The following is a 26373-nucleotide window of genomic DNA, read 5'->3' as shown; positions in this document are numbered from 1 at the left end:
CTCAACAGATTCAAGAATATTGAAATAATATCTTGTATCATATCAGATCACCATGGTGTAAAGCTGAACTTCAACAACAACAGAAATAACTATAACCCTACATAGACATGGAAACTAAACCCTCTCTACTTCATAACACCTGGGTCAGGGAAGAAATAAAGAAATAAATTAAGTACTTCCTGAATTCAGTGAAAATGAAGGAACAACATACCCAAATTTGTGGGATACATTGAAAGTGGTGCTAAGAGGAAAATTCATAGCACTAAGTACCTTTATAAAGAAATTGGAAACATCTCATACAAGCAAGCTAAAAACACATCTGCAAGCCCTAGGAAAAAAAGAGGTGGAAACAACCAAGAGTAGTAGACATGTGGTAATAATCAAACTCAGGGCTGAAATCAATAAATTAGAAACAAAGAGAAAAATTCACAGGCATGCAACGATGGTTTAATATATGGAAATCCATCAATGTAATCTACCATATAAACAAACAGAAAGAAAAAAACCCCATATGATCATCTGCTTAGATGCAGAGAAAGCATCTGACAAAATCCAACACCCATTCATGTTTAAACTTTTAGAGAGATTAGGATACAAGGCGTGTACCTCAACATGATAAAGGCTATATATAGCAAGCCAATAGCCAACATCAAATTAAACAGAGAGATACTCAAGGAAATTCCTATAAGATTGGGGACCAGGCAAGGCTGCCCACTTTCTCCATATCTCTACAATATAGTTATTTAAGCTCTAGCCAGAGCAATAACACAGCAAAAGGAGATCAAGGGGATATAAATGGGAAAGGAGGAAGTAAAACTATCCCTATTTGCAGATGATATGATAGTGTACATAAGCGACCCCAAAAATTCCACCAGAGAACTCTTACAGCTGATAAACACCTTCAGGAAAGGGGCTGTGTACAATATTAACTCAAAAAGTCAGTAGCCTTCATATATACAAATAACAGTCATGCATAAGAAGAAATTAGGGAAACTACACCGTTCATGATATCCACAAGCAATATAAAATATGAGGAGTAATTCTAAACAAACAAGTGAAAGATTTGTTGAAAAAATTTTAAATCTGTGAAGAAGATTGAAAGTGACATTGAGAGTTAACATAGTAAAAATAAAGATTTCCTAACCTGTAAAATATATATTAAAAAAAATACAGAGAAAGAAATAATTAGGGAAACATCTACAATGAATACAAGTTAAGGGTGGTACTGACATATTCAACAACAACAGATGAACCTCAAAAACACAGTGAATGGGAGTGGCAGATGCGTAAGACTGTGAACACGATAGATATGCGAACTCATCACTTTAAAATTCAAAATGCATGTCAAATGCATTTTATTGTAATTTAAAAACAGATGTTTGATGAAAAAGGAGGGGAAAAATGATATAATCCTATCCCGTGATATGGGATGATTTTTCTCATAGAAAAAACATAGCAGATGACACAAATAAGAGATACTATAAATCCACAGCAGAGTTACGTTGAAAAGCTGATGTTGCAGTAATGCACTTTGCTGTTTGAATAGTGTATGCTACCTTCTTTCACACAAGGAGAATGGCTACAGTCTTAATAACGGATGGCTCTGAAAATCTGAAAGTCAATTAATTCTATTACTTTTAAATAATCCCCACAAAGAATTCTACCACTCGTGATTTCATCAACTATAATCACACCCAGATGATACTTATTGTACATTATGTGCTATATTTGACACATGCCAGAAGTCATATGCCTTTCACAACAAATGTAATATTTTTAAATTTTTAAAAATAATAATATAATGACATATTTTCCTTCACTTTTCTGACCCCTACCACCTATGTATTCATTCATTGTTCTCTTCATAATTCATAGCCTTTTAAAAATGTACTATTATGACATGCATATATGTATATGTATACACATATATATCCCTAACTGTAACATGCTAAGTCTTTACAAGGTTACCTGTATGTAAACTCTTAGAGCTAACTATTTGGAATTGGATAACCAATTCAGTGTATTCCTCTCTGGGGAAGATTGTTTCTCCTGGTGTCTACATTTCTCAGTGACCTGTAGTTCTTTGTGTCTAGCGGAGGACTCATGGTACATATATGGTATAGAATATAATTCAGTTGTAATTAAGTGTGAAATCATGAACTTTTAGGGTAACTGGATAGCACTAGAGAAGATCATATCAAGTAAGGTAGAATGAGGTATCACAGGCCCAGAAAGTAAAATGTCGCATGCTCTCTCTTATCAGAGGCATGTAACGCCTACATTCAGATATAAGTACATATTCAGGAGTAACTGCAGAAATCAGAAAAGTAAAATAATTTTTAACAGACATTTAAGGACTGGAGAAATGGCTAAATACTTAACACTTTGTATTCTTTTTATACAAGACTAGAATTAACTTCTCAGCATCTATATGAAGCAGCTCACAAATGCCTGTAACCTACAAGGGAATCTCTACCCAAGTCTGGCCTTCTGGGTACCTGAATGGATGTGGTGGACATTCATACACTCTCCTACACACTAAAACATAAAATAATTTGAATATGTCTGTAAAAAATTAAAAGGAAATCTTAATTGTTTCCTTCTTCTCGTTGATCTTTTGAAAGTGATGTGTTTCCAGTAGCTACTATTTCAGTTGTAGTTCATGTTTGACTCACACTCCAAGCTGTCATTCAATTTAAAAATAATAAAATGCCTTTTTATGCTTTGATTCCATAGTGAACGGATGTCTAAGTTTCTGTATATTAAATTATAGTATAAAAGGTTCCTTCTCTTCCAAACTTTTGCTAATGCCTTCAAGTTTGGTTGTTCTTGAGTTTGGTCTTTACAAAGATGGAAACTCCTAAATATTTCTCTTCACTTTCACCTATCATTGATGGACAGTTGTCTTCCAAACCCTTAATAACAGAGAAATGTAAAATATCAGCAACTTGTGTTAGATTATTTTAATACATTTAGCGACTAACATGCTGGGAACCCTATTTACACTATAACATACTTTATTAATACCTTACTTTATTACTGATGCTTGATACATTTCAAATGGAGAACCATAACCCTATGTTCCTATTGTTCATGATTTTGATAGATGATGATGATGATGATGATGATGATGATGATGATGATTAATCATTGTCATGTTCTTTAGATTGTACTCAGTTGAACATTTTTAGACCAAAACACTCTGATAATATAAGTCCCTTCTTGACAATAAGTTATTATGGGTTATTAAAATTGTATTTTCTTTTTTAAAATTATATTTTCTTATTCTTAACATTTTATACAAGTAAATTGAAAGTTTCTCACTGTATAACAATGTAAATTTAGAAGAAATTAGAAGTTCTATATTGCTATGTGTAATTCCTTCTTTGCAATATAATAAATATTTTTTTCTCCCTTAGGAAAAAGATTGAGTAATAAGGAAAAATGGTTTCTGTCATATATTTAGGTATTGAAAATTCTAAAACTAAGGAGGTACCTGAGTCTTAAAGATGGCTCATTCAGTTGTATGCTTGCTCCTCAAGGTTGAAGACCAGGCTTAGTTAGAATCCTAGCAACCAATTAAGAAGTCAGAGTTAATGGCTCCCACCTGTGATTGGGTGCAGGGGAGAGGGAGCCTGAAGAAGCCCTGAGGCTTTATTGTCAGCTAGTTTTGCAGAATTGATGAGTTCCAGGTTAGGTAGGTGATCCATGTCAACAAATAAGGCAGAGAGCAGCATAGTAAGACAATAGATATTTTTTAAAGTCTAACTCTCACATGGAAATGCTCACACATATGAGTTCTCACATATACAGTCACAAATGCACACCAAACCAATACACAAACAAAAGCAGCATGCTATAAAATGATTTATTCTCATGTTTAACATGCTAAAACATAAGGCAAATTCTGTGATATTTTCTTTTGTAATGTAACACACACATAGCTTTTGACTTGCCTTAAACATTATCCACACTAATACTAACAAATAATATCAGTTAAATTTATCACATTATCACTATTCCACGAACACTATGTTTGCAAACATTACCTTTTTAGTCTTGAAAGTGAAATAATAAATACTGATAATAGAGAAGATGGCTTTATGTCTAGGCCATAGAGGGTATTGGAAATCTGTGAATCTTTAACTCACTCCCTAATTGATTTAAAAAAAAAAACTATTGCAACAAATCTGCAATAAATTAATTTCTATTTTCAAGGGAAAATCATATGAATTTAATATTGCCTTTCAAGTGTTATATTACTGTAAAATCTTCTGGGTGTGGGGAGGGAGTAAGAGAGAGGAACAGACAGAGATCGAGACAGAGAGATAGACAGACAGACAGACAGGGAGACTGACAGACACACATGTGGGGAGCTGTGCCAAATTCTGCCACGTCAGAAATCCCTTGCTTAGGCTGAATGCTGTGCCCTTCCAGTTGCTGACATTTGCTGGAGGAGGGCTGGCATTTTAGGATATCCTTGGACTATTTATCTTTGAAAGAAGTAGGGAAGTCCTAACTGGGAACCACCCAGAGGATCAAGGAAATTCTTACAGGGCGCTACTCAGAGAAATAGGAAGTTCTTACAGGGAGTGATTCAGGCTATTGTATTCTTGCCTTGGGGCTAGGGAGAGTGGAATTAGAATAGATCATGTTGACCTTGCTATATAAAGTCTTATTCTTCAGCATTAAAGTGAGTCTTGATCAGAAATTTCCAGACTTGACTCAATATCTCTCGCGTCTCTGTCCCCCACTTTCAATCCCCACTGCCTTTTTCAGGTGAATCCTGGTTTGATTTGTCCTGGGGGCTGGGACACATCATACACACACACACACACACACACACACACACACACACACACACACACACACACACACACGAGGGAGAGGGAGAGGGAGACGCAGACGCAGACGCAGACGCAGACAGAGACACAGAGACAGACAGAGACACAGAGACACAGAGAGACACTGTGTGTACGTTAATGGCTGTATTTACAGTCTGCCCTATTCCATGTCTTTGAAGAACCACATAATTAAAAAACCAGTCTGTGGTGATGATGTTAAGTTTTACAAAGGGTCTTAGAAAGTCTGGGTTTATTCTAATTAAATGAACTACCAGGGTGCTAAATGAAATCCTTTGCTTGGCAAGCTCCCTTTGCTATAGCGTGGTGTGATAGTTGTGGATGGAATGTTCTGGGGAGGGACTTTAAAAGCTCTTGTGCCACTTTGACCCTCTCTGGAATTATTTTCTGCAAACACTCTGCTACTTGACAGATGCTTTGCAGCCTGGGAGTGCATTTCATTTGGCATCACAGAAATCAGTGACTAAGGGACTTATTTCTCTTTCTACAAATTTCCTCCCCTCTTTTAGCCTATTATGTAAAATATATGACTTAGTATTACAGGAATTTCCCATTATAAAGTCTCCTGGTCTTTTGTCTTATCAGATGGCCTGTTTTCCTGACTAATGGGGGGAGGGGAGTGAAAACTAGACAGAAAGGTGTGTGTGTGTGTGTGTGTGTGTGTGTGTGTGTGTGTGTCTGTGTGTTTGTGTGGGTGTGTGTGTCTGTGTGTGTACATGCCTATGTACATGGTAAATCAGGAGTATGGCTCTTTAAAACTTGTATCTTTTTTTTTTTCAATCTTTCAATCATACTATTTCGGGCCACATCTTAATGAATTTTTTGAAGTTATTTTGATAGACATACTTTGTAATATTGTCATGCCAGTAACATTCTTATAGAATCAATATCACTTGTACTATAATCTACCACATTCATTCTAATACATCAGGAAATCTGAAGGACTTGACTAGTTTTAAGCGAGCTTTCCTTCTTATATCTCAGAAAACACAGGCCACATCTTCAGGGATACACGGGTTACTTCAAATCTAAAGGCTTCAAATCTAAAAATCTCTTAGCATTTTTAGATGTATCATCAAAAAAGGACACAGCATGAAGGAGAAGTGAACTTGATAAGAATATGAGCTTTGGAATCAAGTATATATCAAGTATATATGAATGTAAATGTCAAGTTGCTTTTTTAGATAAATAGTGTGTTCAGTTCAAGGATTAATTCTTGCCTCAATAAGTTGGGAATGCCAACGTTAGACATAGTGGAAAAAAAAAAGAACCTTGAGAGATATCTAATGTATAATAAATGAGCAGCAGCAAATAATTGCAATTCAGTAACAACAACAACAACAGCAAAAAAACCAATTAGTAATATCCTAAGTCATGAGCTAACACAAGTAGAGATTTAAACCATATGCCAACTTTGAGAGGACTAAGAAAAGTTGCCGATTTATAATCTCTAGAACCTGGTGGTTAGTTACTGAAAAATAATTTTAGAAATGCGTACTTAGAGACAAATTACAAAATGGCTTTAATTACTGTTTTCAAGTAGATAGCACAAGGTCATTTTTTTCATCTTTAAATAAGTTACTTTGTAGACACATAATAGAAAATCTATTTAGTCATTATGTTGATTGAACGGTTTTAGTAGAATTTTCTTATATATGTGAACTGCACAAAAACAATTAAGATTATTTTAATGGTTTGCATATGAATTAAATCCAAAACAAACTTGAAAAGAAATCCATCAAACAAAACGGATTAGAATCAGGCTTCTAATATTCGCTATAATTGAAGCACCACGGGTTTAAATTCAAGGTTAGTTATGAAAGTATTTGCCCCTGTGGTTCATTTGTTTCTGATATGGCCAGACCATTGTGATGGTGTAAGTGAGAAATGTACCTGCAGTCTTGGGAATTTGAGCACTTGCTCCCCTGCTGATGGCATCATTTGAGGAGGATTAGGGAAGGCACTGTTGCTGAGGATGGGTTTGAGATTAACACCTCTACCACAATCATTTCACACTCTGTTCTTTTGCTCCCATTTTAAGGTGCGAACTCTTGGATTGCTATTCACATTGCCAGGCCTGTTAACTACTATATTTCTATGAAGTGACAAACCTTTCTACACTTAGTCCACTGAACTCACAAACTAAATACATTTTCTTTTCCATAAGGTGTTTCTGGGTATGGTGTTTCATCATGGCAACAGAAAAGTAACTAATATATTTGGAAAGAATCTGATCATCTTACAGAGTATACTCATTTAGGGAAAGAATGAAAGTAATAGAGAATGAAAGAGACTGAGTTAAAAAGTTAAATGCCCTATGAAATCACTTGGATACTCTATTCTAATGATTTCCAAATAAACTACCTGTATATAATATTTATATTAAAATAAATTTATATTAAAAGAAATAAACAATTTCAAATAGTAAGATGGTGACTAGTAGGTTTTAATTTAATATGCTTATTTACAGTTTCTATGTTTTACAGTTAGTATACCTATGATTGACTATGTAAATTGTATGCATATATATGCAAAGATATGTTAATATACACTTACATGTCTGTGTACAACAAATATAAAAACCACACATGTCTAATAGAACAGGGAAGAGCATAACTATTTATTGAGTTGCAACAAAAGGTATTTATTACGCTTTTCTTTAAATTTCATTTTTTAATTTTAATTTTTATTTAATTAAATTATTCGGATTATAACCCAATTGTTATCCCATCACTAGTATCCTTTTGTTCATCCCTCCCTCTTTCATTATATTCCCCTCCCCTAGGTCTGTGTCCAAGGGGACCTCCACCCCACTATATGGTCATAGGCTATCAAGTCTCATCTTGGTAGTCTGCTTATTTATTTATTTATTTATTTTGAGTGCCACCAGGCCTCCTCACCAAAAGAGATGGTAAAATATAGGGCATCAGAGTTCACGTCAGAGTCAGTCCCCACTCTCCACATAACTGTGGAGAATGTCTTGTCCATTGGCTAGATCAGAGTAGGGGTTTGATGTTTACTACTTGTCCTTGGTTTGTGTAATAGTTTGAGCAGACCCCGCTGGGCCCTGATTCACTCTTCACGATGTTCTTGTAGGTTTCTAGCACCCTCTGGATCCTTCTATTTCCCCATCTCCTATATTTCTCTTACCTAGAGTCCCTGGGGGACGTCCTCACATCTATCCCAATTTCCTGGTAAGTAAAGACTTTCATGGGAGATTCCTTTTGGGCTAGTTCCCAGTTATAAGTGAGTATATACTGTGAGAGTCTTTCTGCTTCTGGGTTAACTTACTCAGTATGATCATTTCTAGATCCATCCATTTGTCCACAAATTTTGGGTAAATTTCTAATTTAGGTTATTTTATGAAAATAAATTGACTATGTAAGTCTACATTATAATGATATTGATGACATAGACATAAATTTCCAGTTTTACTGGGATATTTTCTCTATCATTATAATGGTGATAGAAATAATAAAGTCCTGCTTAGTTCAGTGTGTTTAACATTGCCTTACAAAATGTGAAGATAGTTTGAATGTAATCTGCCATTTAGACAGTTACCATCTTGATTGCACAGGAGAAGCTGTAATCGCCCTAAAATATAGTAAAATATGAGGTTGACCTATTATTAACTTCAGATAGCATATTTGCAAAAATCAGAGCAAACAATGACAATAAATAATTGGTAAAGAAACACTACAAAGACGTATTTATCAATCTATGAATGGAAGTTAAAAAGGAGGATACTGTTTTGGAAAGGGGTGATAAAAAATATCCTATTAAGATTGATGTCTGAGAGAGAAATGCTCATGGCCTGTGTTTGGAGAGCTACAAACTACAACAAATTATCCAATTAGGAACATTATGGCCAGAAGGTATATGGTATATGCTATCTACCACCAGCATCTTCGTAATATGCCCTGTTCTCACCAAGCCAATTCTTGGTGCCATTCAGTAGCAACAGAAAGATAGATCTAGTGACTCTGGACAGTTGTACCACCAAGGGAGTTCCGTGTACCTAAAGCTGCATGGTGTTACTAAAAACTGCAAGGTCCACCTCAAACAAGTAGGTGAGAAACACCGTAAATGCTCTATTAGTTATATGTCTGTCTCTGTGCAATGAGAAAAGTCAGTCTCAGATTCCCCTTAGTAATACAGGAGTTCACATCAAATGGAGCTATGATATCACTGTACGTTGTGCTATTAATTGTATGCCAATATTCCACTTAGTTTTATATAAGTGATAAACATGAGTTATGGGAGACTAACACCTATCCAAATCAATGTGATATTTATAGAAGCTCCATGCTTCAGTAACAAACTATGGTTAATCTCCAAAATCCATTACTGTGATCACTACATGATCACCAAATATATATATATATATATATATATATATATGTAAATAAATAAATAAATAAAATCAGAAGAAGGGCTGTAGAGATGAGTAAACAGTTCAGAGAATTCCCTGCTTTTTCACAGGTCCTGGGATCAAGTTCAAACACCTACAGGACAGCTGTTCACTCTAGGGATTTAGATGCACTTTTCTGGCTTCTTCAGCATAATCATCTAATTCTTGAAGCACTTACCAGACCCTGCCCTTGATTCTCATCTTTCTATGACTACCTTTGTCAGCTAACTGAAAATAATGCATAGTTTTTCTCTCTCTCTCTCTCTCAGCCATTTCTGGAAATGTTAAGGCCCTAGGAGGAAGAAATCAGCGTCAGGATTGTCTCTATTAGGTCCATGAACTCCAAACAAAACTCAATTGGTTTCATTAGCACTTTCACATCTTTCTGTCTTTTTAAGATCTATGCTCATTTTAAAACTCATAGTTTTTTTCCCCTCAAGGTCAAATTCTCTGGACTTAGCAACAATGAGATAATAATGTTCATTACATGCTTAAAATATCATAACTAGTTATCTTTATGAAAACTATTGTGAAATAATTATTATTATAGGTGCCTTAAATAAAATAGAAGTTTTTAATTCTCAGTTAACTTGATCCCTTGGCATATCTAGATGAGATCAAAATTATGACTTGAAGAGAGATTGTAACACCAGACACCATAATATCAACTACAGTAATAGAAATTAAAAAATAAATTTTAAATCATATACTCCTTATCTAGTTTGTTTTTCTCATTGAATATGTAGGTTATACTGTAATCATATTTATTGTAATTAATATATTAATTATCTAATTAATACAAATTATTAGCATTAAAATAACAGTTATCAATATTTATTATAAACCACTACATCCTAAATGGTATTGTTTCAATATAGTTTTCTATACTAAATATAAATGAGTTTTAAATAGAAAAAGGAAATTAAAACAGATGTTTTCAACAAGATCTCTTGAGTAAATCAATCAATAATTTTTTGTTGGTTGTTTTTTAAATTTTTTATTAAATATTTTTGCATAGCATTTGTATTACAAATTAAACTACCTACAGCAAGAAGAACCATGAAACAATCAAGACTTATAAATATGTTACATTCATAGTGGTTTTGCAATTTGCATTTGGCAACCATAAAGAAAACATCTTTCCTATCTTGGTGAGGCTAAAATTCCAAATGTAAATCAATGTCTATCATATCTCATCATTATCAACTAAAAACATCTATCTAGACCAAAAAATATCTTAACCCCTAAACAACTAACTTCATTGCAAAACAAAACTATCTGTACTTCAACACCATCAGAAACTTGACAAGGAATAAAAATTCATTACTTGAGTCTATAGGGAGTGGAGGTTATCAGCTTCCCAAATGACAAGACGGCAGCGACTGTTTGCTGCCTCAACAGTCACCGAAATTTTCTATAATGTTGGAGCATCATCTTCTGTCTTCTGGCCCAGTATATCTGACAGACATATTTGTGATGCACAGGAACAATTGATGACTTACTTGCTTACCCTATCTTGCAGAGTTTGGCTGTCAACTCTGCCTGCGTCCAAGCTTGCCCTTTTTTAGGAAGAATTCTGTTTGTGGTGGAAACAAGGACATTTTGTCCAGTGGCTTGTTTGCTACATTTGAAGCCATCTCCATAAGGAGGTTCTTTGATGCTCATTTTCCTCTTTGAGGTAGGCTGGGTGTTGCCAGGAATTAAGCTATCGTATTGTAAATGTATCTTTGAAATAATGCCATATGCTGTAGGTCTCTGAGGTTTTGGAAGACCTTATATATTTTACCTATAGAATCATTTCTATCTGTTACACCTAGGATGTATGTTCTTATAATAAAATAGACTAATAATTGATATCACCATGATTTGATCAACTAACCATAAACCTGTATGACTTATTTATCCTAAACAGCCTGCAAAAGCACTTTCAAAGTATTGAAAGTAAACCTTATAATTGAGTTGTATGGGTACAATACTGCATATTAGAATATATATATATTATATATATATATATAATCTTAAATTTGAAAACCAGATAGTTTGGTCTTTCAAAACTTAGCAGGTTAGGGGTTAAAATATTTTTAGATCAAGATAGATGTCTTAAGTTAATAGAGATGAGATATGATAGATATTAATCTCCATTGAGAAATTAGACCCAAACAAGATAGGAAAGATGTTTACCTCAAGTTTGCCAAATACAAATAGCCAAATCACTATGAATGTAACATTTATATAATTCCTGATTGTCTCATTGTTCTTCCTGCTGTATGTAGTTTATTTTACCCATGTACAATAATATAAATGTTTATGTTAAAAATAAACATAATAAAATTTTAAACATTCAAAAAAATAAAAATAATGAATAGAAAAAATTAAATTTGAATTACATAGCCTGTATCCAAAATTAAACCTATTCTGCATCTATATACAAAATTCTATACCAGTGAATTAAAAATCAGATTGTGAGTAACAAGGTATCAAGTTGCAGAGTAGATTCACTAATGTACTTTTTTGTCCTATTATCCCCTTATATTTCTAGAGTACCCCCTTCATTTATTCAATCCTTATCTCCAAACCTAAGAACGAAAAATAAAGTAAAGGAGCAATATTCCTGAGTCCAACCATGTTTTCTTTCAAAATAACAGTAATAATAACTTATAACCAACTCCCAATGAAAATAAACATCTATTCATTCAATAAAGCAACCCAAAACATACCCAAACCCCCTTAATGAAAATGGGGAGTTGTTCTCTTAAGGTTTATTCTAGATGATTTGGGAAACATAATACCTTTGTAGGGGCTCAAATAAATTGGGGAAAATGGTCAAACAAGATAGGAATAGCACTCATGGTCCAGTTTCTAAATATTGAGAAAATTACAGGCTTAATTCAAGTCTTGTGTAGGATAGTCTAAAATCTGAACCAATTGGGATTGGAGGCTTTCTTCAAAGCTGTCCTGGGAGCTGTCCTGTTCTGATGAGGCACATCCACTGAAACACTTGGGGCTGGAAAATGAAAGATGCAAGCTGTCAGTGTCTAGCATGCTGAGAAGAATGGATCCTGTCAGGTCTGATCTGGAGTCAGTGTCCCGTACTTTCGTTTTGAAAAAAAATACAATTTCTCACAAATATTACACAGTTCTATAATTCTAAATGTATGAGGTGTGCACGATGCACAGAACAATTAAAGCTGGTTCTCTGCTCTTTGTACACACAGAAAAGAGACATCTGTAAATCTTCATTCCTACCATGTGAAGAATGGCATCCAATAATAATTCACAGGGATTCTGTAGCCCACAGGAACCCCTAGCTGTGCATAGACATTCATGTCTCAGCCAGTCTCAGAGGCATTCCCATATAGTGGGATTAGCAATATAAATTACCTGCTTATTCTGCAGTTTGAATTCCTCATTCTGTCTTCCTCTCTCCCCCTGTCCTCAGAGAGCGGATCGCTTCTCCCCTAACATGTGACTTATACCTATCTAGTCTCATATGTGCCACCTGTATCCTCTTCTTCTGAGGCCTGGCAAAGTCACCTTGCCAAGTAAAAGTAATCAAAGTTGGGAGGCCAGAGTCCATGTCAGAAGTAGTCTCTACTCCCCATAGGTGGGACTCACACAAGGAGACTGTGCTGCCTTTCTACTACATTTGAGCAGAGGGTCTAGGTACACATTATATATGGTCCTTATTGGTGCATCAGTCTCTGTGTTGTAATTATTCTATATTATGTGGCTAAAATACACTTTTTAGTGAGTATATACCATGTGTGTCTTTCTGGGTCTGGGTTACCTCACTCAGTATAATCTTTTCTAATTCCATCTATTTGCCTGCGAATTTCAAGATTTCCTTACTTTTAATCGATGGGTAGGTAGTATTCCATTGTGTAAATGTACTGCAGTTTCATTATACATTCTTCAGTTGAGGATCATCTAGTTTGTATCCAAATTCTGGCTATTCCAAATAAAGCTATTAGAATGTATTTGAGCAAATGTCCTTGTTGTACGGTGAAATATCTATAGGGTATATTCCCAGAAGTGGTATGGCTGCGTCTTGAGGTAGTATTACTCACATTTTCCTGAAAAGGTGCCAGATTGATTTCCAACATGGTTGTACAACTCTGCACTCCCACCCACATTGGAGGAGTGTTCCCCTTTCTCCACAGCCTTGTCAGCATGTGATATCTCTTCATTTGGATAGGTGTAAGATGAAATCTGAGAGTTGTTATGATTTGCATTTCTCTGATGACTAGGGGCTTGAACATTTCTTTAGTTGCTTCTCAGCTATTTGATACTCCTCTGTTGAGAATTCTGTTTAGTTCTGTACCCCATTTTTAATTGGGTTATTTGGGTTGGTGTCATTTAATTTCTTAAGTTCTTTATGTATTTTAGGTATTAGCCCTTTGTCTGATGTATCGTTGGAGAAGATCTTTTTCCAGTCTGTAGGCTTTCTTTTTGTTTTGTAGACAGTGTCATTTGTCTTACAGAAGCTTTTAAATAATTTTTGTTTTAGTTCTTCCCATGATAAAAATATTTTAAAATTCTATTTATATTGTGAGTGTTATCTTGAGTAAGCTATATTTAATTTCAGGCAAATATTTGGCCTTTATTTTGAATGCAGCTGATAATATTTATTTGTTGGAGTATTTATTTGGGAATCCTCAGCAAACCCAAATGATTCAGGTTTGTATGTGTTAAGTATTTATTGGAATAAAACATTAGAGATATTTCTTTTATTATCATTATTTTTATTCTCCTGAAATTGAATTATAGCCCCAAACAGTCTTGTTTAATTTACGCTTTCTATTACTGAGTTCTGGTTTTCGTTTTTAATTTTTAACTTTTATTTTTATTTGTTTGTTTTGTCACAATGTTTCCTGCATATCCATGAGTGTCCTGGTACTCACTTTAAGGTTGCCTGGCTTTGAACTCAGAGATCCAGCAATAGAAGCCTCCAAGTGGTGAGACTAAGGCATGCACCACCATCTGGCTGTACAGAACTTATTCACGAAGGCATGCCTTAACAAATTGATTCTGTTAAGATATAGTCTAATATTTTGAGCAAATATTTTTTAGTTTATAATAGTAAAATATCAAATGATTTATAATCTCTACCCTTATTTGTATATATTCCATGTCAATGGGTTATACGTTTAAAAATATTTCCTTGACTTGGAAGTAGGTTTTTAAATTTATGTTATGTCATACATTATCCATTACTAAGGAGAGTTGCAAATATCATAATAGTAAAACCTACAAATAGATCATTTTTCAGTATAATCTCTTCATGTTAGAAGCACAAACACACAAACAAAAATTTGTATGGTACTTTGAGTTTATCTTATTTTTATATGGGAAAATCAAAGAAATGTTTTGTTTGTTTTTGTTTTTACCTTTTATGAGACAAGTTTTCTTTATGTAGCCTTCACTGTTCTGCACTTGCTTTGTGGTCCACACTGTCCTGAAAATCACAGATATCTAGTTGCCTCTGCCTCCATGAGTGCTGGGATTTCAGGTATATGCCACTGTCAAGTAACTCTTGACAATTTGTACTTGGTTTAGGCTTTTTGGCAACTTTTAGCTAAATTTATACTTATATGTCATTTTTGCTGAGTTACTTTCATAGATCCTTAACATATTTGGAAATACATAACTTTTATATAAATATGACTGTGGAAATGAATAGAATGTACTGTTACAAAAATTTATAAGATTCTGCTTTATGATAGTACATGTCTTGTCTGCATATCATGTCTTCCAATAATTTTATTGTAACAAGAATCAAGGTTAAATGGTAAATTCAGGGTCTGGGGAGAGAGATGTATTTAAGTAAGTCTTCATATTGATATACCCATTATTGTACTAGCCCAGAATCAATTTCTAGTATGTATAAGGACTCTTCTAAATTTAAACACATCAAGTTATACATAAAATTTGTATCATTTGTGACTATACAACTTTAGATATATATTTTACTTAATTTTAAAAGCACTTGCCATGCAAACATAAGGACTTCAGTGCAGATCCCCAGACTCCTAGAAGTTTGATGTAGTAGTTCAACACATAATCTAGGTGCTGTTTCAGCCAGGCCATTGATGTTGTGAATTACAGTGATAACATGTTTCATAATAAAGTATAAGGAATACCTGACACAGAAAGTTGTCATCTAGCACATGCATACCTTCTGTGACAGGTGAACACATGTACTCACACATACAAATATACATAGCCAATGGTCAGAACATTCTCCACAGTTGAGTGGAGAGTGGGATATGACTTTCTCATGTACTCTGGTGCCTCACCTTTGACCATGTCCCCTGGAGGGGGAGACCTGGTGGCACTCAGAGGAAGGACAGCAGGTTACCAAGAAGAGACTTGATACCCTATGGGCATATAAAGGGGGAGGAAGTCCCCCTCAGGAACAGTCATAGGGGAGGGGAATAAGGGGAAAATGGGAGGGAGGGAAGAATGGGAGGATACAAGGGATGGGATAGCCATTGAGATGTAACAAGAATAAATTAATAAAAAAAGGAAAAAAACCAAATATACTCACTCACACATAATAAATAATCAATCAAAAATGTAAAATTTTGAAATAGTTTTACCATTCCTTCCTGCTAAAATTGTGTAAGTATAAATGATTAAAAGTGCATAACTTGATTCATTCAAATTTAGAAGAGTCCCTTGTAAAGATTAGGAATGATTTCTGTACTAGTACAATAAAGGGTACATAAATTGAAGTCATAAACACAAATATTTGGTTTTCTAGTGCATACAAAAGTTGTTTTTTACATTATATAACAGTCTACTTATTGTGTGATAACAATCTGCTTTAAAAATCACTGTATGGGTATTCCTAAAACATAAGTTATTTGTTAAAAATTCTGAAACTCTTCTGGGAAAGTGCTGCAGTCATCCTGACGGGCCATGGCCATACACAGAGTAGTTGATGGCTACAATGAGAGACACAGTTGCTCTAGATAAGGAACTGGCAGGCAGCCATTTCTTCACATAGAGCCACAATGGAATTGCTGTGTTGACCCTTTCACAGTCAGTCTCTCTGAAGCCTGTGGCACTGTTTGATGACTCTTCACCCAGGGTACATTCTCTGTTTGAGATGAAACTCTGCCACAGGTTCCTACAATATTCTAAAGCTTAGGTTGTCACCCCAGCAGTGTTCCCCTCATCTGTACCTGCAGTAGAGCTTGGCTCACTACTCTTGCTTGTCTCTGAAAAGCAGCTACTTCCTCCTGAAGTTTTATCATGAGATTTCAAAGTTCATTGAAATTCAGACTCTAGGTACAACGTTAGTTCTTTCAGTTTTCTCCACACGTGCCAGTGAATTCCCCACAAGGATCCCGAAGTCATCCACTAAAGTGGAATCTATGTTTTCCAAAGTCCTGTAAATGTTCACATCTTCATCTCTTCATGTGGAATGTAAAATATATCCTTAATAATATCTACAATGGCTAATGATTTCTTGAGGATATATAATTGATGTATAATCAGCTATGCTTAGAACCATCAGGTAAATAAGCATCTAGGGTAGGCACTGCAACACAAATATGAACTGTTTAAATAATAAGACTTTAAATTTGAACCTTTACCTGGATCTATGAGTTGTGTTCTATGAAAATGGGCATTTTAATATCTTCTTGTGCTTTTTAAAATTTTTTTATTAATTTATTCATATTACATCTCAGTTGTTAGCCCATCCCTTGTATCCTCCCACTCCTCCCTCCCTCCCGCTTCCCCCCTACTCCCCTCCCCTATGTCTGTGACTGAGGGGGACCTCCTCCCCCTGTATATGCTCATAGGGTATCGAGCCTCTTCTTGGTGACCTATTATCCTTCCTCTGAGTGCCACCAGGCGTCTCCATCCAAGGGACATGGTCAAATATGGGGCACCAGAGTTTGTGTGAAAGTCAGATCTCCTTCTCCACATAACGGTGGAGAATGTCCTGTCTATTGGCTAGTCTGGGTAGGGGTTCGAAGTTTACTGCCTATATTTTCCTTGGCTGGTGCCATAGTTTTTTATTAATTATGCTTTTAATACATCTCTAGGATAACAGGATACACTGTCAATAAAGACTAGTAATTTTAAAGCATTTTTTCCTGATAGGCGTATCTCAATAGTTAGCTTAAGACATTTGGTGAAACATGTTATAAGCACACATACTATCATCCTAGTTTGTGGAGCTACTTAAAGATACGAAAAGTGAATTCAGCATACTTTTTAAGTGCGTTGGATAAATTGAAATTATATATGAACATTTCTTTTAGCTTCAAATCACAAGCAGATTTTCCCATAAAAAGGACTGTTCTGTGAAGTTTTAAAGCCAGCCACTGGCTTCTTTCTTGTGATGATATCCCTGGTTTGTTTCTTCAAATAAACATTGCCTCACCTGGATGAAAGTTAAGCACATCCACCTTCCTCCCTTATCCTAGGTAGATATCTATGATTCTGGCTTATGGAGGGTTAAAGGGAGTACAGTTGCTAGTTTGCTTTCCCCACACCATTAAAACTTTCTGCACATCAACACTGACTGTTTTTATGTTGCATGTGAAATCTGACTTTTAAGCAGAGGACAAGCTTTGGGCCAACCTCAGCTTCTGACGTGTCTTTTCTAATAAACTCAGTCATTCATAGATGTTGGATTAAAGAGATATATTTGTTTTCTTTGAGTATTGGTAGATCTTCGCAAGCAAATTAATTGGCTTGATAGAAATATCAATTAGTCTAAACCAAAAGGAAAGCCTGGGAAGAGAATGGGAGACAGGACAGGAGCTGACAGAACAGAACCTTTACATCTAAATTTTACAGTCTTCAATTGTTTGGATTCATTATTTTTTAATTACAATCCAGAATTATTCATGAAAAATCACTATTGCAGATAAAGTAGCATTGAAATCACTTGAAATATGGCTAAGATTATAAACTGTAGAAAAAACGAAACACACAACAACTCTCACATGTTACTATAAAACTATGCATATCAGATTTTTGGGAAGAGATTCCAAGATGGCGCCGACCAGTAGGCACCATAGCTGATCTTCTCTGAGGAGACCAGGGACTTGAATGGAACCACAGACTGCTGGATTTTGAGAACTGTAGGTGAGTGGGACCCCAAACTCCGCAGACCACCAGGGGGTCCAACCCCGGGACAAGCGACAGCCCCGAGGGCTAAACGCACTCCCCAAACTCTGAAAAGGAATCCACAATCAAGCTGTAGCCAGCACAAAAAACCCAAATTCGCCATTTGGGGAGGAGATTTTCCGGAGCCCCAAGCCTGAGGAGTCTCAGCGAATAGGGTGAAACTACCATTGATCCTGTACATCCACACCGCGCCGAACTGCGGACGGCACCTGCCTAACCCGGGTGGAAACACAGGTGGCGAGTCTCACCAAAACCAACTAGATCTGGGGACCGCGTCCGCGTCCTGCGCTCAAGCTGAAGCCAGACACAAAGGTTTGACCCTGCAAACTGGGGCAGTTAGCAACCGGCGTGGTCTGCTCCCACAGCCCAGTGGGTCCGCCCACGTTATAGGGAGCCGAGGGTCACGCTTGCAGGGACTAACTACTGCCCTAAAGGGAACTGGCAGTACTCCGGCAGGAGATTCACGCCAGCGGTCTGAACTGCCTTTGGCGCCAGCTGCGTGGCCCGACTGCCGGCAATCCCCAAACAACTGAACTAACTGGGCCCATCTTTGTGGGCCCGCGACAGATCCACCCAGGTTATCGGGAGCTGTGGGTCTTACTGGCAGGGAATAACTGCTGCCCTAAGGCGACGCACGCTGCCTTTCTCTAGCAGAAAGGGAAAATACAGGAGATTTGTCGCCAGCCGAGGGGAGGAGCTGCTGGCTCTGACTGGGCTCTACCTGATCAATAGTCCTAGCAGGGGTCATTCTTGCGCACCCTCGTTAGGACCGCCCACTTTATCCGGAGCTGTGGGCCTTGCTGGCAGGGAATAACTGCTGCCTTAAAGCGTCTGGGAGCGGTCTAACCTGCTTTTGTCCCCAGCCACGGGGACGAGCTGCTGGCTCTGACTGGGCTCTACCTGATCAATAGACCTAGCAGGGGTCATTCTTGCGCGCCCTCGTTAGGACCGCCCACTTTATCCGGAGCTGTGGGCCTTGCTGGCAGGGAATAACTGCTGCCTTAAAGCGTCTGGGAGCGGTCTAACCTGCTTTTGTCCCCAGCCACGGGGACGAGCTGCTGGCTCTGACTGGGCTCTACCTGATCAATAGACCTAGCAGGGGTCATTCTTGCGCGCCCTCGTTAGGACCGCCCACTTTATCCGGAGCTGTGGGCCTTGCTGGCAGGGAATAACTGCTGCCTTAAAGCGTCTGGGAGCGGTCTAACCTGCTTTTGTCCCCAGCCACGGGGACGAACTGCTGGCTCTGACTGGGCTCTCCCTAGCTGTATCCCACAATATAGGGAGCTGAGGCTCATATGTGCAGGATATAACCGCTAATTTATAGCAAGCTGGGAGTGGCCTGGCATACAGGGGCGTGGAAACTGCTACCTCCTCAGATACTGCCAGTGGCCTGAAACCGTATGGTTACAGGCACAGATCCTGTAATCTCCAACAGGCAGATCCTAGCTGTGTCAGCTCCTGCAGACCCAGCAAGAACTCCCAAATTCATGGGAAAGGCTGAACGCTCCTAAGACAGCTACAACCCAGAAGATCTGATCCACCTGGGGTCTTGGCTACAAAGCAACAGGAAAGACAGACAGCTGGGATCAACCTACACAACCAGAGAGCTTGTGTGCTGACCTTACTCTAGATCCCAATACTGCTGACTTGAGATACAGCAGTAAGGGGAAAAGGCCCAAACAGAAACCTACTTCGCGGGACTCAGCCTCGAGCCTAAGGTGTTGAGAAAAATCTACAGGAGTAGAATCTGAATCACCAGCCTGGTCCAGGGAAGTACTCCCTGTTCCCCACAGATAAGGGCACCCTACCTATAAGCAGACATCAACTATCCACTCCCAAACAGGGAAGGTCACTACAAACCACCTCCCAACATTAGATTCACCAAAATGACAAGGGGACAACGAAAGAATGCTAACAAAAACCAAAACAGGATGGCATCTCCAGATCCCAGCAATCCTAATGAAAACAACCTGGAGAACCCAACAACAATGGATATAAATGAAAACCACCTCAAATCCTTAGTAAGTAAGATGATATTGGAAGAATCAAATAAATTTTGTAAACAAATGCAGGAGGAAGCAAAAAAGAGGGCTGATGACTTAAAAGAGTCATATAAAGAGGCATTTGAAGAATTTCAGAAAAACACAAATAACCAGATGAAGGAAATTATTAAAACAGTTCAAGACCTGAAGATAAAAATGGAAGAAATCATAAAAGAACGCACGGAAGAAAAACGCGATCGAGAAGCATCAGAAAAGAAAGCAAACATCTCAGAGGTGGCCTTATCTAACAGATTGCAAGAAATGGAAGAACGAATATCAGGACTTGAAGATACAATCGCACAATTGGAAACAATCATCCAGGATAATGCTAAATCTGAAAAGTTCCTGACACAAAGCGTTCATGAAATAAAAGACAACATGAAAAGACGAAACTTGAGAATAATAGGGATAGAGGAAAGAGAAGGTAACCGACTCCACAGCCCAGAAAATATCTTTAACCGAATAATAGAAGAAAATTTCCCCAATTTGAAGAAGGAGATGCATACGAACATACAAGAGGCCTACAGAACACCAAATAGAATAGACCCAAAAAGAAAATCTTCCCGCCACATAATAATAACAACACAAAATATACAGAACAAGGAAAAAATATTAAAAGCGGCAAGAGAAAAAGGACGAGTAACATATGAAGGCAAACCTATCAGAATCACTCCTGACTTCTCAGCAGAGACCATGAAAGCCAGAAGGGCCTGGACAGAGGTTCTGCAAACGCTAAGAGAACACAGATACCAGGCAAGACTACTATATCCAGCAAAATTATCAATAACCATTGGAGGTGAAGACAAGATATTCCATGACAAAAACAAATTCACACAATACCTAGCAACAAATCCGGCTTTACAGAAGTTACTAGAAGGAAAACTCCACCCCAACCGGTCAAACTACAACCAAAAATACATAAGAAATAAATAACTACACCATTGCAAAATCACAACTTCACAAAAACTCGATTGTTATAAATACCAAAAATGAAGGGACTTACCAATCACTGGTCATTAATATCTCTCAACATTAATGGTCTCAACTCTCCAATAAAAAGACACAGACTAACAGAGTGGATGCATAAACACGACCCAACATTCTTCTGCATTCAAGAAACACATCTCAACCACAAGGACAGACATTGCCTCAGAGTGAAAGGTTGGGGAAAAATATTCCAAGCAAATGGTCACAAGAAACAAGCTGGGGTAGCTATTCTAATATCTAATAAAATAGACTTTCAACCAAAATTAGTCAAAAGGGACAAGGATGGTCACTTCATACTTGTCAAAGGTAAAGTCAACCAGGAAAACATCACGATTTTGAACATCTATGCTCCGAATACAAGGGCTCCGACATTTGTAAAAGAGTTATTAACAAAGCTTGCCCCATTCATCGATACCCACACATTAATAGTGGGAGACTTCAACACCCCACTTTCACTCAAGGATAGGACTTTGATTTCAAAACTAAGCCGGGAAATAACTTCATTAACCAATGTCATGAATCAAATGGATCTAACAGATATCTACAGAACTTTCCACCCAAACGCAAAGGAGTATACCTTTTTCTCAGCACCCCATGGAACGTTCTCTAAAATTGATCACATAGTTGGTCACGAAGCAAACCTCACCAGATACAAGAAGATTGAAATAATACCTTGTATCTTATCAGATCACCATGGTCTAAGGCTGGACTTCAACAACAATAGAAATAACAAAAAGCATACCAACACGTGGAAACTAAACAACTTTCTACTTAATGACACATGGGTCACGGAAGAAATAAGGGAAGAAATAAAAGACTTCCTGAAATTCAATGAAAATGATGGAACAACATACCCAAATTTGTGGGACACATTGAAAGCAGTGCTAAGAGGAAAATTCATAGCACTAAGTGCCTTTAAAAAGAAAATGGAGTCATCCCACATAAACAACCTAACAACACATCTGGAAGCCCTAGAAAAAAAAGAAGCAGAAACACCCAAGAGGAGTAGACGCCTGGAAATAATCAAACTCAGAGCTGAAATCAATAAATTAGAAACAAAGACAACAATCCAAAGAATCAACAAAACCAAGAGCTGGTTCTTTGAGAAAATTAACAAGATAGACAAACCGTTAGCCAATCTAACTAAAAGACAAAGAAAAGCTATCCAAATTAACAAAATCAGAAATGAAAAGGGAGACATAACAACAGACACCGAAGAAATACAAAGAATCGTAAGGACCTACTTCAAAGACATTTATGCCACAAAATTTGAAAATTTAAGGGAAATGGACAAATTTCTCGACCGATTCCATTTACCAAAATTGAACCAAGACCAGATAAACAAATTAAATAGCCCTATTTCGCCTATAGAAATAGAAGCAACCATTGACAGTCTTCCAACCAAAAAAAGCCCAGGGCCAGATGGTTTCAGCGCAGAATTCTACCAGTCCTTCAAAGAGGAGCTAATACCGATACTATTCAAGCTATTCCGAAAGATAGAAATGGATGGAATATTACCAAACTCCTTTTATGAGGCCACAGTCACATTGATACCTAAACCCCACAAAGACCCAACAAAAAAAGAGAATTTCAGACCAATTTCTCTTATGAACATTGATGCAAAAATACTCAACAAAATACTCGCAAAGCGAATACAACAGCATATCAAAGACATCATTCACCATGACCAGGTAGGCTTCATTCCAGGAATGCAGGGATGGTTTAACATACGGAAATCCATCAATGTAATCCACCATATAAACAAACTGAAAGAGAAAAACCATATGATCATCTCTTTAGATGCAGAAAAAGCATTTGACAAAATCCAACACCCATTTATGTTTAAAGTTCTGGAGAGATCGGGAATACAAGGCACTTTTCTAAACACAATAAAGGCTATATATAGCAAACCAATAGCCAACATTAAATTAAATGGAGAGATACTCAAGGAAATCCCTCTAAAATCAGGGACCAGACAAGGCTGCCCACTTTCCCCATACCTCTTTAATATAGTTCTTGAAGTTCTAGCCAGAGCAATAAGACATCAAAAGGAGATCAAGGGGATCCAAATGGGAAAGGAAGAAGTAAAATTATCCCTATTTGCAGATGATATGATAGTGTATATAAGTGACCCCCAAAATTCCACCAGAGAACTCCTACAGCTGATAAACACCTTCAGCAAATTGGCAGGATACAAAATAAACTCAAAAAAGTCAGTAGCTTTCCTATATACAAATGACAAACAGGCAGAGGAAGAAATTAGAAAAATTACTCCCTTCACGATAGCCACAAGCAATATAAAATATCTAGGAATAACCCTAACCAAGCAAGTGAAGGATTTATTTGAAAAAAACTTTAAACCTCTGAAGAAAGAGATTGAAAATGACATCAGAAGATGGCGGGATCTACCATGTTCGTGGATTGGAAGAATCAACATAGTAAAAATGGCCATCTTACCAAAAGCAATTTACAGATTCAATGCAATCCCTATCAGAATACCTACTAAATATTTTGTAGATATTGAAAGAACAATTCTCAACTTCATATGGAGAAACAAAAAGCCCAGAATAGCAAAAACAATCCTTTACAATAAAAGATCCGCTGGAGGAATCTCCATACCTGATCTCAAGCTGTACTATAGAGCAACAGTAATTAAAACAGCATGGTACTGGCACAGCAATAGGCTAGTGGATCAATGGAATCGAACTGAAGACCCAGAGATGAATCCACACACATTTGCTCACCTGATTTTCGACAAAGAAGCCAAATCCATTCAATGGAAAAACGACAGCATCTTCAACAAATGGTGCTGGTCTAACTGGATGTCTACATGTAGAAAAATGCAATTAGACCCCTATTTGTCACCATGCACAAAACTCAAGTCCAAGTGGATTAAAGACCTCAACTTAAAACCACAGACATTAACCCAGTTAGAGGAAAAAGTGGGGAAGAGTCTGGAACTCATAGGCACAGGAGACAACTTCCTGAACAGAACACCAACAGCCCAGGCCTTAACATCAACAATTAATAAATGGGACCTCATGAGGCTGAGAAGCTTCTGTAAGGCTGGTGACACTGTCAAGAGAACAAAGCGACAGCCTACAGACTGGGAAAAGATCATCACCGACTCTTCATCTGACAAAGGTCTAATATCCAAAATATATAAAGAACTTAAGAAATTAAACACCACCAAACCAAATAACCCAATAGAGAAATGGGGCGCAGAGCTAAACAGAGAATTCTCAACAGAGGAATATCAAATGGCTGAGAAACACTTAAAGAAATGCTCGACCTCCTTAGTCATCAGAGAAATGCAAATCAAAACGACACTGAGATTCCATCTTACACCCATCAGAATGGCTAAGATCAATAACTCAACTGACACCTCATGCTGGCGAGGGTGTGGAGAAAGAGGAACACTCCTGCATTGCTGGTGGGAATGCAAACTAGTACAACCACTTTGGAAAGCTATCTGGTGCTTTCTCAGAAAAATGGGAATAGGGCTTCCTCAAGACCCAGCTATTCCACTCCTTGGAATATACCCAGAGGATGTACTACCACACAACAGGGACATATGCTCAACCATGTTCATAGCTGCCTTATTCATAATAGCCAGAACTTGGAAACAACCTACGTGTCCCTCAACAGAAGAATGGATAAAGAAACTGTGGTACATTTACACTATGGAATACTACTCAGCTATTAAAAACAAGGAATTTCCAAAATTTGTGGACAAATGGATTGAACTAGAAATTGTCATAATGAGTGAGTTCACACAGAAGCAAAAAGAGCTAAATGGTATATACTCACTTATATCGAGACACTAGTCCAAGGTGTACGTCCCCATGAAAAACTGTACCTACCAGAATAGTGGGTAAGAGGGGAGGACATCCTATTGAATCTTTAGGTGTGAGAAGCCTGGGAGAAAGAGGAAATGGAAGGATCCAGTGGGTCCTGGAAAACTACAGGCGAGTCTGGGCCCTGGGGTCCTCCGCAAACGGTGGCAACAGCCAAGGAAAAAATAGGCAGTAAAAACCTTGAACCCCTACCCGGACTAGCCGATGGACATTCTCCACTGTTGAGTGGAGAAGAAGATCTAACTCTCACACAAACTCTGGTGCCCCATATTTGATCATGTCCCTTGGATGGAGATGCCTGGTGGCACTCAGAGGAAAGATAATAGGTCACCAAGGAGAGACTTGATACCGTATGAGCATATTCAGGGGGAGGAGATCCCCCTCAGACACAGACATAGGGGAGGGGAGTAGGGGGGGGAAGTGGGAGGAAGGGAGGGATGGGAGGATACATGGGATGGGCTAACAACTGAGATGTAATATGTATAAATTAATAAAAATGTATTAAAAAAATAAAAATAAAAAAAATAAGATTTTTGGAACATAGAGTTGTCATAAACTATGATTCATAAACAATTCTGTACCTCCATAATATATTAAATCTGAGGTTAGTAAAATTAAGTTAGCCTGTTTATTCTTACTAGTATGTCTGCAATTTTGGAATACACAAGTCTGAGGCAGGAGGATCATGTAATTGTGCCTGCCTTGATTGAATGTAATATTGAAGCCTAGACTGGGGTACATGATAAGACATTTCTTTAAATTAACAAATATCATAAATAAAATACAGCACATATTTACTGCTTCCTAACTATAATCTTTGTTCCTTTTGGAAATGATTTTTATTATTGCTTTTTTGAATTAAACTTGTTTTTATGTTTTTTTTTTTGGTGTGTCACACTCATTTTTACAGAATATTGGCTTTCATGAGGACATTTTTTGGTTGTGTTTTCTCATATGTGTACATTGTTTATCATGTCCTTAGATTATAATGAGCAAAAGATGTTTTGATGAACATCATTAGAACATAAAATCATCCACCTTGTAAATTGTATCAATTTTCTTGC

Source organism: Acomys minous (assembly GCF_964271855.1).
Source record: "Acomys minous genome assembly, chromosome: 8".
NCBI lineage: Eukaryota > Metazoa > Chordata > Mammalia > Rodentia > Muridae > Acomys > Acomys minous.
This window is presented reverse-complemented; position numbering follows the sequence as displayed.